The sequence below is a fragment of the Carettochelys insculpta genome, chromosome 1, assembly GCF_033958435.1.
Source record: "Carettochelys insculpta isolate YL-2023 chromosome 1, ASM3395843v1, whole genome shotgun sequence".
NCBI lineage: Eukaryota > Metazoa > Chordata > Testudines > Carettochelyidae > Carettochelys > Carettochelys insculpta.
In genome coordinates this window covers 99541193-99556135 of record NC_134137.1, presented here as the reverse complement: position 1 = coordinate 99556135, position 14943 = coordinate 99541193, and positions in this window count along the sequence as shown.

Genomic DNA, 14943 nt, shown 5'->3' with positions numbered 1-14943 from the left:
GCCCCAAACTTCGAAATGGCCATGTAAATGGCCATTTCGAAGTTTACTAATGAAGCGCTGAAATACATATTCAGTGCCTTATTAGCATGTGGGCGGCCGCGGCACTTCGAAATTGACGCTGCTTGCCATCGCGTGGCTCATCCCGACGGGGCTCCTTTTCGAAAGGACCCCACCTACTTCGAAGTCCCCTTATTCCTGTGAGCATATGGGAATAAGGGGACTTCAAAGTAGGTGGGGTCCTTTCAAAAAGGAGCCCCATCAGGATGAACCACGTGGCGGTGAGCCCCATCAATTGTGAAGTGCCGTGGCCGCCCACATGCTAATGAGGCGCTGAATATGTATTTCAGCGCTTCATTAGTAAACTTCGAAATGGCCATTTATATGGCCATTTCAAAGTTTGGGGCTAGTGTAGACATGGCCTTTGGGTTAAACTTAGAGGTGGAAGTAACAGAGGTGATGTTGTAGTTGGTGTCTGCTATAGAGCGCCAGATCAGGGAGATAAGATGGATGAGGCTTTCTTCAGGCAGCTAAGTGAAGCTTCCACATCACAGGCCCTGGTTCTCATGGGAGACTTTAATCATGCAGACTTTGTTGGGAGACCAATATATCAGCACACAGACAATCCAGGAAGTTTTTGGAGAATGTTGGGGATAACTCCCTGGTATAAGTGCTGAAATAAAGGACCAGGGGCCATGCACAACTTGACCTGCTGCTCACAAACAGGGAAAAACTAGTAGGAGAAATAGAAGTGGGTGGAAACCGACCTTTGATTTCAAAAGAGCAGACTTTGACTCCTTGAGAAAATAGATGAGCAGGGTCCCTTGGGAAACAAAGATGAAGGAGAAAAGAGGGTAAGATAACTGGCAGCATTTTAAACAAGTCTTACTGAAGGCACAGGAATAAACCATCCTGCTGCACAGAAATGCAAACATGGTAGGCAACCAGCTTGGCTTTACAGGGAAATCCTTAGGCAGCTTAAACTCAAAAAGGATGCATACAAGAAATGGAAATGTGGGCAGTTGACCAAGGAGGAGTATAAATATATGGCTAGAGAATGCTGGGGAGTAATCAGGAAAGCGAAAGCACAATTGGAACTGAAGCTGGAAAAGTAACAAGAAGGGGTTCTACATGCATATTAACAATAGACAGTTTATCAGAGAAGATGTGGGGCCATTACTGGATGAGGGAGGTAATCTAGTGACAGATGATGTAGGAAAAACTGAAGTAATCAATGCTTTTTTTTCCTCAGTTTCCATGGACATAGTCAGCTTCCACATGACTGTCTTAGCCAATGCAGTATTGGAAGGTGGAGGGCAGCCAACACGGGGAAGGAACAAGTTCTGACCTATCTAGAAAAACTAGATGTACACAAATCCATGGGTCTGGATTTAATGCACCAGAGCATACTGAGGAAATTGGCAGAGGTCATTGCTGAACATTAGGCCATTATCTTTGAAGACTCTTGGAGATCAGAGGAGATACCAGATGACTGGAAAAAGCCAAACATAGTGCCCATCTTTAAAAAAGGGAAGAAGGACAAATCAGAGAACTACAGACCGGTCAACATTACCTCAGTCCCTAGGACATAATAGAGGGAATTGTCCAGGAATCCATTCTGAAGCACTTGAAAGAGGGCTAAGTGATCAAAAATAGCCAACATGGATTCACCAGGGGCAAGTTCTGCCTGACCAATCTGATTAGCTTTTACAAAGAGGTTACAGGCTCTGTGGTGAAGGGAAGTCAGTGGATGTGATATACCTTGAATTCAGCAAAGCTTTTGATACGGTCTCCCACAATATTCTTGTCCATAAGTTAAGGAAATATGGTTTGGATCCTTGGACTATAAAATGGATAGAAAGCTGGCTTGATGGTTGGGCCCAAAGGGTAGTGGTCAATGGCTCAATATCTGACCTGCCCCTTCTACCAGGAGCTCCGTAGTATCCTGGGGCCCCAGGAGAGTTTCCCCCCGACCACCTTCCTGGACACCTCCGGGGAGGAGCTGCAGCCTCCCGAGGTGGAGGAGCAGCCCAGATCGTTGACCATGGACTGGTCGAGTGAGGAGGGGGAGCTGATGATCCTGATCCCCCCTCACTCCTCCAGCTGGGCAACCAATGCCCGGGCCTCTCCAGACATCACTGGGGGACCCTCTGGTACATACAGAGAGGGGCGCACACCTACTCTGGGGGGGGAACACAATGGCTAGGCGCCCACACATGGTACCACTGGTCACGGGTTGTACACAGGCCAGCCCCCACATGGGATGCAGCATCCTGCGGTGGCACATCGGCTATGCCCAGCACCTGCCTTCAGTGGACAGCCCTGTAAGCTGGGCAGGAGTGGTGGTTAGTCAGTGCCCATTGGTGCCCGGGGCCCACATACTGAAGCTTGGGAAGGGCCTCCTGCAGGAGAGACCCCTGGAATCACACCCAGGCTGGGAGGCTTGGTCTTGGGGGTGGGTGAGGGGTGGGTCAGTGCTCCCTGGGGGGTCAGTGTTCCTTGTGGGGACTGGGGCACCATGGGGTTGGTTCGGGCAGGTACTCAACAGCCGATTCCTGTCCATTTGGGGCACACTACTGACATGCTCTCCTCCTCTCCACGTAGCCACACCATCCGAGGGCCGGGCCAGCCCTGCACTGTTTGATAAATTACTCCTATTCAAACAGAATGGATTTTAACAGTGGCAAACGCAAAGCAATATGTCTAGTACAAATCATATCTACAGCTTTAGGGGAGTGTTTTGGAAAATCATTATACTGTAAAGATTTTAAGGGTAGGACCTAGGAAATGCAGCATGCAATGCTTTGGAAAACGTATGTTAGACAGCATATTTATTAAAACCTAGATGAAGTGGAGAGGTTTATACATCTGGAGGCTAGAAATGTTGAACATGGGTGTCAAAATCGTCATAGGACATCCTTATATTTTGCATAATGGATATTAACTAATTTGTTTTACAAAGCAATTAGAGCCAAAATAGGATGCATACATCCAGAATCGTTGGCCCTTTACAAAGTGATGAATCTAATGTACATCAGAAATGTGTAGTTGCTCCTATGATTGTAAGCCAATAGTTAGTTGATCAGCCTTCCAGCAACAGTGTTTTTTGAGCTGGCAGTCAACAATTACATATAGGTTATGCTTCTTTGGCAGGAGAACACTACAGCACATGCAAAATATGGTGTGTAAATATTTTTGTTCATTTGTTTTACTGGCTGCTGTGCAAAGTGACAGTTTAGCTAGGAAGAACATTCTATGCTTAACGTGTACGAAGTAAGAATTGGAAGAATTTAAAAACCTTCTAAAAGGGCAAGATACTTCCACTTACCAATGGAAACAAGGATGAATGTAATAACAGTAAAAGACGTTCCAGGTATTGAGTGGGGGCGGGGGAGATAGAGACAGAAACCTCCCCTTTGGCTGGGAGCAGATTTGAATTTAACAAAAGAAAAAAAAAAGTATTAGTAACAAAAAAACAAAAACAAAACAGCTTGTCCAAAGAAAAGTAAAAAGAACGAAACCAAATGAAACTGAAAAGTGAGCACTATATTGTTTAAAAAGGAGAAAAGAATTTGAAAAAACCAGGAGGCATGTACATCAAACATATGTCCGACAACAGCAAAGGGGAAAGATATAAAGGAGATGTATTCTTGGTGCCAAATATATGTATTTTCATTCTAGTATCTGTTTAAAGCCAAAAATTCCCATTGAGGGACTAGCTTACCAGGCACACAGCCATGCAAGTTCTAATTCCAAATTTACCCTCAGCAGCTCTTGCCTTCACTACATCAATCATTCGTACCATGGCAGATATTTTAAATCATGAATGTGTTTGCTAAGAGACTTTAGAGTGGAATTAACCAGGATTGCCTTTGCCAATGAGTCCTATAAGACTTAATATATTTGGTGATTTTGGTGGCTTCTTTTTTAATATTATGCAATTATTCAAATAATTAAAAATAAACTATGGGTGAGTGATGCTGTTAAGATAAAAGGAGAACCCACATAAACTTTGATTAAGACAGAGGGGAGCTGTGTTAGTATGTAGCTTCCTAAAATAAATCTGAAGTGGGTCTTACCCAGGAAAGCTCATTGCCTAATATATAAAATTGTACACTACTGAGCTCTGTTGACAGAGGTCGCTGTTGGAAGAGATTTCCCAACAAAATTTCTGTGGACGGTGTGGCCACACACAAAAGCCAGTCAGAATTGCACTCTGCTCTGTCAACAGAGCGGTCAGACTGCCTGGCTGCTCCCTCGACAAAACAGACACCCAGAAGTACAGTGGAAGTACTGCCCATTGTTCTGGACGCCCTGTCTGTCAAGAGAAGCCACTGTCACACAGTTTTTTTTGTGAATAGAATCTGTCAACAGCAGTGTTATGCCTCATGGCTGAAAGGCAGAACGCTGCCAACAAAAGTGCTGAGTTTTGTCAACAAACTGTCAATAAAACGCATTTTGTCTGTGGACTTTCCTCTAGTTTTGTTGTCAATGCTTGCTAGTGTAACTGTAACCTAAGATATTACAGGACCATTTTTTGTTTTGTTTTGTTTTGTTGGGTTTTGTTTTTTTTTTGGATTTGGGACCAAGACAGTGTAAGTTAGCAGACTTTGGCCCAGGTACATGTAGCTAAGTGTTGCTCTACAGATTATTATAAAGTCTAACTGATGCAAAAAGCTAAATTTCATATTTCAAAAGTGAGTTTGACTCTGTGAGTTTGGCTCTGGGAACCAAATTTCCATTGGTAATAAATGGAATTTTGGCCACTCTAAATTCCTTCTGAAAATGACTTAGGTTTTTGAATTGGTTACAGACTGCTACACTGAGCCCACCAACTCCTACACACCTTTAAAATCTGGCCCTAAAATAATTTCAAGGTTTGAGAATTATCCACTAACAATATTGAAAACAATACAGTAACACATTCTATATTTACAAGCTCAAAATGTGGTCTCACAGTCTCTTCTCTCCATGATGTGTGTTGATTCACCAGTAAACAAATATTGAAAAGAGACACAACAGGTCTGTGTGGCGGAACAGTTTGCTGTTCCATCTCTCTGTCCTCTGTATGAAAAATTGAGATGGCTATTTAGCCTTCTAAAAAGGGGAGTGGGCCACTTGGAAACTAAGTCTTTTTCTTCTGCTTCTTCTTCCCACCTACAGAAGATTTACAAATGTGAAATATGAAAAGGGTGCTCACTTCCAGCCCTACCTTCATCATACCAACTTTTAGGCATCTACCCCCTGTTGGGATTGTAAAGTAAGAACGCCATTGGGCGACCACACAAATGAGGTCTTCAATATTTCCTAACAAGAAAACTATAATTGCTTTTGTTCGTCTTCTCTAAAAAACGTCTTCTTTGACAACATACTTCTGGAATTAAAAAGCCCATAACTCTCTGTATAATTTTGCAAATTATTTCACCAGGACTTTAGACATGATCAGCTTCCTGTTCCATGATTTCAAGCCTCTATATCTCCAGCTCAGAGATGCATAGAACATTTTTACCTTTTCTGTTACATAGCAGACTCTGATCTAATTTCCTGTCAAATAACACATTTCAGCAGAGGTGAAAGTAAGCAGGTGCACCCTGATGTGCTGCTCTGGTAAGAAGGAGCCAGCTCGCTTGGGTGCTCAGCTGTAGGTAGAGGTAGTATGCACCTCTAGCCTGGATATCAGGGCAGCCCTGCAAGCTGTCACACTAAGCAGCAGACAGGCAGGTGAAAGAGGATGGCTGGAGTTGCACCTGTCCTCACCAGTCTGAAGGTGCTCCAGTCCAAGCCACCCCAGGGTGTCAGTTAGGGAAGGCAGGAGGAGCTGAAGCCACCCTGCCCCCAAAGATTCATGCCAGGTCACTGTTTCCCTTCACCTCAGGAAATAAGAGGAAAGCGCTTAGCATGCCTGCACTTCTCTCCCTCCTGGCTGGGGTGCATAAGGGGCAGACGAGTGACCCAGGCTGTGTGTGTTCCTCATGCTCCCTGAGAGTAACTGAGGGGAACAACAATTAGCATTCTGGTAAGAATCTGGGGGAGGGAGCTTCAGCCCCTCCCCCTCTGGCCTCCCTAATTAGAGCCGTTGGTTCACTGGACTATGCTGACACACACATACCGCAGCCTCCTGCCATGAGTCCCTCCTCCCACCTCCAATCCTGACTCCTTCACCCCTGACATTCCAACCCCCTGCCCTGAGCCCCTCCCCACATCCCAGACTCCTGCACCCCCCACACTCCAATCTTCTGCCCTAGCTCCTCCTCACACCCTGAAGCCTGAGTCCTGCACCCCTCGACATCCCCACCTCCAACTCTGACTCCATCCTCTGTCCTGACCCCTCCACATTCCTCCCAACATTTAAATTTCTTACGGGTGCTGTCATACCACACACCTCTTACGCCCTGCCCTGAACCCTCCCGAGGGTATTGGGTAGGGGTTGTGAAGAGACAGTACCTGTAAGAAATTTGTTACTTTCAGTCCTGCATTTCAGGACATGTTTAATATTCTGAACTTTCCCCAATACTTTGAATATTTACGTTTCTGATTGTTTTCTCTAAAGATTTGTTCCCTAATTTTGCAGTTACACAAACAAATGAAAACATGCTAATTTGAGATTTTTGTTAGTGTAGCCCTGCACTAGCTCCTGTTTTCTAAGTAACTTTATCAAAAAAGGCACATTAAGATGGAGGTGTATATAGTTCACCTTAAGATTTCTCAAAGCCACATTTTGTAGCAGTGGCTATAGCATTCAATTGTAGAGAACTGGTAATGTAGAATTCATCCAAAGTCTGCAAAGAAAGTGCTTGAGATACTTTGACCACTTAATCAGTTCTGATATTTTGTCTCCTACTCGCTAATGAGTGATTAATAGAGATAAAAGGCCAGCAGAGCAATGTTAAATCTAGTCTATTGATAACTATCCTAATAAACTTAGAAATCCATTTTTTTCTGGATATGAAATTTGTAAGCCATTAGAGCTTTGGTTTTGTTTTCCTTTGGATATTGCATGCTAACCTGTTCTTGTATTAAATAAATAAAAACCTGTGCCTGAATTCTGTATAGATGAGCAGATATTAATATAAAAATAACAAGGAATCAATTTAGAGAATATACTTCATTTTCTTGTTTCAAGAGTACATTTTTGAGATTTATTGTATAGCACCAGAATTATTGTATAGTAGCTCCAGTTACTGGGCTAACTTTGCCTAGATGATCTTTTGAAATGTTAAAAACTGACCTACAGTATTAGGGCATACCTGGGCAAGGTTTAACTTTAAATGATGTTAAATCCATTCATCATCTTCAAACAATTGCTTAGCTTCCTTCTTTGGTACGAAGCAATACTTCCAATATTTAAAAAAATGATTTTTTTTACTGTTTTAATTTTATCTTAAGACATTATTTTTTCTATTGTTGTGATGAATGTAATGTTGTCACTATTTCTGTGTTTGTTGTACTGTTCTCTAAATTAGTCAAACAAACTTTTTCATACTTCATAATTTGATGTGGAGTGCATTTAAATCCAGCTGTATTTTATATTACATATATATGTATTAGTGTCTGAAATGCTTTGTTGCATATGTGAGAAGATGCAGGTTGAGAGGCAGAGGAACAAAGGCGGCATTAATTTATATTTCAGATGTCCTATTTGTGTCTTCTCCATGGGTATGTGTCGTCCCAGCCACAAAGCAATCCAACTCCATGCAATACTTGCCCTAAAAATTAAAGCAGCCTTTAGCTACTGAAACTGAAAGCCCTGGGACATTCAGTAACTTGAGAAAGAAGGAGGTAAGAGAGCTTGAATCAATCTTGCTTTCTGCCTCAATCCCGTACCCAACTCACCATAGTGCAGCAGAAAAGGAGGCACAGGAGCTAGCTGTCAGCCCTTCCTGTTGAGTATCTCCACCAGGGGACTTGAAGGTAACTTTCCCTTGCTTTTTTGATTCAATGTAGTAAAAGGATGTACTGAATTTTCCTCAGTAATGTCATGCCCTTTTTCTGTTCATGGATAAGGCAACTATCTCAAACTCTGCTAGACTGATAGAGGTTACACACAGAAAGGACAATTATATCATCATCTTTTTTCTCCTTATCTCTAAAGGCTATAAGATGTCATCATGAGCTAATAACTTGTTAGGGTAAAGCATATTTTCTAGATAGAAATCAAGCCCTGATCTGAAGACATCACAAGATGAGAAAAATCTTAACCTTTCCGGGATAGTATGTTCTGGTTATTAACTACAATGCCTGTTACAAATTTGTGTCTAATTTGAATTTGCCTGGCCACTGCTTCTAGCCATTGATCTGAACATGCCTTTCTCCATTTTTCTGGATTGAAGAGAGATCATTAACAGTCAGTATTTTCTCCTACTGAAAGTACTTATACACTATAATTAAGTCATATCCCAATCTTTCTAATGAACTTATTAAATCTTTCAGTTTGTGATATTTTCTCCAGCAATTGAATCATTTTGTAGCTCTTTTCTGAACTCTTTCCAATTTTAAACATCCTTTTTAAGATGTGGATGCCAAATCTAGATGAAGTATTTCATTATTGATCTCACCAGTGTTATATGCATAGGTAAATATCCCCTATCTACTCTATTAACAACTCTTCTATTTATACATGAAAGGATAACCTCAGCCTTTTTTAGCCACAACAGTGCACTAGTAACTCGTGCTCAGTTCTTTGTCAGGAGGTTCAGAAAGTATTGACTCTTACAGGGTATATCCACAGAGCAGCTAGTAGGCAGCACAGATAAACAGGCATGCACCACTTTTGTTTAGATTGTGCATTAAAAATAGCAGCATGGCAGTGGCTTGGTCTAGCCATTAGTAGAAAGCTGGGTGTGCCTGAACTGCTATACCCAAACTTCTATGTTTACTGAATTCACTTTAGCAGAGATAATACATATCTGCCTAGTCACTCTGGAGAGCACCTTTCCCCCTGCTGCATAGAAATATTAAGAGATAAAACTCTGAATCTCTCTTTCTTCCAAGAAGAAGTAACTTACGATTCATCTATGCCAATTCTAAACTACTCCTTCCCCAAATCCTGGACCTAGTGCAGGGAGGGATTAAGTGAGAAGTTAGTCCAAGGACTCATTACACAACCAGATTCCAATATAAATAAATATCTTACTGTTCCATATTTCCATAGAAGGGTACACAGTCCAAGATAGATTCTAGCTCTGTTGTAAGATAGCACATCATAATGGATCCAAACTTCTATGAGTCAAAGCCTTATATTTCATTGGCTACGTCTACACGTGCCCCAAACTTCGAAATGGCCACGCAAATAGCCATTTCAAAGTTTCCTAATGAAGTGCTGAAATGCATATTCAGTGCTTCATTAGCATGCGGGCCACTGTGGTGCTTCGAAATTGATGCGCCTTGCCGCCGCGCGGCTCATCCCGACGGGGCTCCTTTTCAAAAGGACCCTGCCTACTTCGAAGTCCACTTATTCCCATCTGCTCATGGGAATAAGGGGACTTCGAAGTAGGAGGGGTCCCTTCGAAAAGGAGCCCCGTCTGGACGCTCTGCGCGGCAGCAAGGCGCATCAATTTCGAAGCACCACAGTGGCCCGCATGCTAATGAAGCACTGAATATGCATTTCAGCACTTCATTAGGAAACTTTGAAATGGCTATTTGCGTGGCCATTTCGAAGTTTGGGGCACGTGTAGACGTAGCCAATGAAATATAAGGCTTTGACTCATAGAAGTTTGGATCCAATTTCAGCGCTTCATTAGTAAACTTCGAAATGGCCATTTGCATGGCCATTTCGAAGTTTGGGGCATGAGTAGACACGGCTATTATGGAATATCTCCAGTCCAGCCTTCCAGTTACTGCTTTCTGCAATGATCCATTGGAGCTGTGAAAGTAATTTATGGATGCCACAGGGTTTAGGCTTTTAGGCATAATTCTATTGTACTCATTTTAAGTTAGTCTTTCAGATACCACTTGTAACCAACTGATGTGACTATAATGATGATATTAATGCATAAAAGCCATAGGAATAAAAATATCCAAAATGACGTGTTTGACTTAGCATGTGTCTGTATAGCTTCCACCCAAACTTTGTTCAAAACTATGGCATCTTCTATGTGACACAGGTGATTTTTTTCTAATATAACTGTATGCATTTTAAATAAATCCTCTAGCATCCACAAACAAACACTTTTTAAAATTATCTGATATAAAGTTGTTTGCTTTAATTAATCCACTCTAGAGCCCACATAACTCCATCACATTGCGTTAAACTAGGGAGTGCTAGGAGCATTCACTCTTAGTTTACCTATGTTGCTTCACACAAGCCTTCCATTGCTCTTCCACACTGCACAGTTAGACAAGCTGTCAGTTTATGTGAATGCCTTCTGTGACTCTCAGTTCATCTTGGTTGGATGTTACCTCACGGTTTAAATGATGGAAAACAACCAGATGCACTTTTACATAATTCCAAATTGTGTCACATTCACACAAATTAAGTCCATTATTACAGGCACATCAATGTTTCTGCCTTCTGGGCAGGGGAGCCTGTCCAGTTCCAGCTTAACAGGAGTCATGGATACACAAAAATCTACAGGTTTCTAGCAGAATAATGTGCAGAAGAAGAGGGAATGCACGGAGGAATGGTCCACTGCCGTGCCAAAACCAAAGAGCTCGTGTGGAATTATAAAAAATGCCAAGTACAAAACCAAGACTTCTTAAATGCTCCCAGAGCACATGCATACTATGAGGATGTGATTTTTTACAGAGATGCTGCCACAGAAGTCTTCTACATTGTAGGCAGTTTGGAAGGCATGGAGCCTGACACAGACCCCATTGAGGAGGCAATTCTTCTGGATAGCTAAGATTCCTTTGATCTACTTAAGTCTGAACCGGAGACCAAGGCAGAACTGGCATCAAAGATGGGCCCCAAAACCCAGACAAAGAGCCAGTTGGAAAAGGGGACTTCAACTATGTATTATTATTACTTCAGAATAAACTACTCAGATACCTGCTCAGATGGGGGGATTTAAACAACTTTGTTCTGGGTGCTTGCTGAGAACTGCCATGCTGAATGGATGTGACTGAACAGGCATGCTTCTTTGCTTTCTTTCTCTTTTATCCCTCGCTTCTTCTTACAATTCGCACAATGGTCTGAGATCCAAAACTTCAAAGCTTTATTTCCCTGAAATATCAAAAATCACAACCACACTCCAACCCTAAACCTCTTTCTGCACTGCATGATTCTCACTTTCTCTTCAAGGTGACTGTGGGAAGATCACCTCTGTCCATCTTCCACACAAGAAAGTAACCCCATGGCCTTTACAAAAATGCAAACACCATTGTATGCCTGGTATGCATATTTACTGTAGCAGCAGATAAAGAAGGAGGGAAAAGGAAAAAAAATCTTTAGTTCGTGGTTTGATCAGTGCCCTCAGTGTTTGGCTGCATTTATATTTAAAAACATTCTTCAACGTGAAGCAAATTGCCTAATGGTGTTTATAGAGACTTTTCTTAGTGCATACAGAGGTATTTGAGGCTTACGTGAAGGCTATAGAGGGACATAGTTATTCACTGTCATCTTCCCAGCATTGTTGGCCCCTGTGAGTTTGTGCTTTGTGAGGTGTAGACAGTATATTATGATTATAAAACTTGTTATATTGCACAAATTAATGTGTTGCAGCTTTGCAGACTTATAGTTTTGTAAATTTTTGTTATACTATTATAGACTGTGTTAAGACTTTTTGCTAGGTCACATATACATTCTTTATTACTCTGTTCACTTTGTAATATGTTAAATTGTAACAAGCATTAATATACATTCTCTGTTACTTTGTTATGATACACATTCTTTGTTCTTGCCATGCTGAAATTATGTAAATGTGTGCCTGTGTCTGTGAATGAGAGCAACAATAGACATGAAAGGACCTTCAATACTTTATCAGAGGTGGGGAACAAAACAAAGCAGATTGACTACCTCAAAGTTAGAGGCAACCTTCAATACTTTATCAGAGGTGGGGAACAAAACAAAGCAGATTGACTACCTCAAGGCAAGCACCACTTTTGGATGAAGAATGGATAAAGAATTTCCCTAGAGACCATCATCTTCAGGGCATCAGCATGCAAGGCAACACCCAGATGAGATCACATGCAGAAGGGCTGCTGGAAATTCCAAGAACTGTTTGACTGTTTGAAATGCTGGGTGGTGTTTGAAATGCTGAGCGATTAAGGCCTGATAAAGTGAAACACATGGATTTGTAAGAGGGAAAAACCCAGTAAAGAATGGGTTGTCCAGGCTTAGTCTCTGGGTTCTGTCCTGCTACAACAGGGAGCACGAGTCTTGACACAAAGAACTTGGCTCAACGCCACCATTCTTGATCTATATGGCCAGTACACAGATAGAGTACACTTAAGAGTACACAATGAACCATAAAAGAAGTTTTTTTAATGCCCAGGAATTTTCCTGGGGGTGGTTTAGTCAGAATATGGGTGTTACCCATTCCTATGAGCCATCAAACCACGTAAGGGCATTTGACTTCCTCATGTGACACTGGACACCATCTTGTGCCTGTAGTTTTCCACAAACTAAGACAGAGCCCATTCCTTCCCCATGGATATTAAAAGATCATAGCCATTTTGGCTCTTTTCTGCTGTGATCTCTGGACTATGGACCTACATGAAAAGGATCATATAGACTGAGGATCTTCCAAACTATTGGAAGTTACCAGAGAAGCAGTCTGTGGCATCAAGAACTTTGCAACAATTGAACTTATATGATCTCTTTGACCATTTGATTCTTCCATTTTTTTCTCAACAGCAATCCTTTTTTTAAAAAAAATTAGATATTAAAGCATTGTCAACAACATCGTATTTGGAAGATCTGTTTCATAATTCTGTTACCGTATATGTCCTGTAAGGAACCTTGAACTGTCTTGGTGAGATATGTTTTTATGCTTGTCCACCAGGAATAGTTCAAAAGCAAATAGTTAATGAGTCTGTTTCACAGTAAATTGTGTAATATGTTTGGGTATGATGTACATTAATACTATGGGCCTCATTTTTCATTGCATGTTTTGCCATTAACACCTTTGTATAGGGGATAGAGAAAGGGAACTGTCTGTTTTAGTAGCATTTTACATCACTGTGTGCTCCATTGGCACATGTACAAATGACTATGTTAGGTACAATGCAGCAGAGGCTTTAGGGCATGATTAGCATTCCACTGATAAATGGTTATACATAGTGGATTACAGACTTTTTGTGCTGGTGGTATGGAAACAAAGGAGAAAAAGGATGTATAACCTTGAGTGAAAACAATATTCAGTTGTAGAAGCAGGAGAGTTTCCTGAAGGAATTTATTGCTTGATCCTGCTGAGGTATTTTAAATCTAAAATGAAATACCACTGGGCTTCAAAGAGCATCATAGACATTAACATTTTTAATATGATTAACTGCAGTTTCATGGCCCTAGGCATGCAGTTTATATTTGACACAGAGAGCCAAATTCATCCCTAGCATTATTCCATTATGGATGTATATAGTCTAATTTATCTGAAATGTGGGTTGTGTAGATAATAAAATAAACAATAAATAAAATAATAATAATCCAGGTTTCCATAGCAGGAAAAGCTTAATGGCTGTGGAATTCCTACCAACATTTCAAGAAACATTTACAAAGAAAGAAAGAAAGAAAGCTTACAAACAGAACCACTGACGGCAGCATGCTTCAAGGATCTATGGTAGAATTGGTAGGATTATATATATATTTTTAACAGTAGATGTTGGTCATTGTTGATTTTACCATGTCCAAACAGAGAAAAAAGATTATTATTGAGATAATGGAAATTCACACACAGGCAAAATAAGAAAAATGCTGCTTTAGATCTCAAAGGAGTTTAAAGTACAGGTCTTTTTTGTAAATTATGGAATGTGGTGTTGACAATTTGTATTTTAATTTGGATAAAAATTTATGAAGCTCACTATCAATTTTACCTTACCCAATCCACATGGTTGATTGCTCCTACTTTTTAACACCTTTCAAAAATGTTCATAGTTGCAAGAAAAACCTTATACATAGCATTATGTTATCCATGAAATTAAAACATGATAGAAATTGAATTCTGTCAAGTCAACCCTGTGGAGATATTTAATTGAAGCTCCTTTCTGTGTAATAAGTCCTCCTCTTCCCTTGGTTCAGAGTAGATACTGACTTGTTAAACAGTGGTTTTCAACTGCATGTCTCAGGGCTCTTTACATAAAAGGGAAACTGGGGAACAGAGACTTTCCCAAGGTCACGTAGCTGGCAAGAGGCAGTGCTGGTAATAGATCTTAAGCCGCCTGAATCAGAGAACAGTATTCAGTCTACCAGACTATAAAGTACATTCTACTTCTTTAAAATAAAGAACTAGTTGCAGGGAACCTAGCAAAGTGATCTCAAAAAGTCAGCAGAGAAAGTATCAGGAATAATTAATAATAATTAATAAGCAGGGAAGTAACTGTGAGGCAGGACACACATCTATGTTAGGGGACACTATATCCCAACAAAAGAAGTCCTGTAGCACTTTAAAGTACAGTTTTATGCATTAAGTAATGAGCTTTTGTGGCTAAAGCCCCACTTCATCAGATTTGAAGCAGATTAAACAATCCAGCATTTATGTAGTGGGGATGTGAGGAGGAAAGATAAAAATGTGGGGAGTCACCTGTCATTACAGGGACAAGTGTAAGGAATAAATTAACTGGGATGGGTGCCATTCCTGCAATATCAAAGATGGGGAAAAAACATGAAAGTTCATTACCTAATGAATAAATTTGTTAGTCTTTAAAGTGCTACAGGACTGCTTGTTTTTGTGATTCTAGAGACTAACATGGCTGCCCCTCTGAGACTATATTCCAACTGGGGAGGACCAGCAAGAGGAGGGCCAAAGGAAGCATTCTCCTATTTACATTGTGTGTATATCCCTTAGCATATTT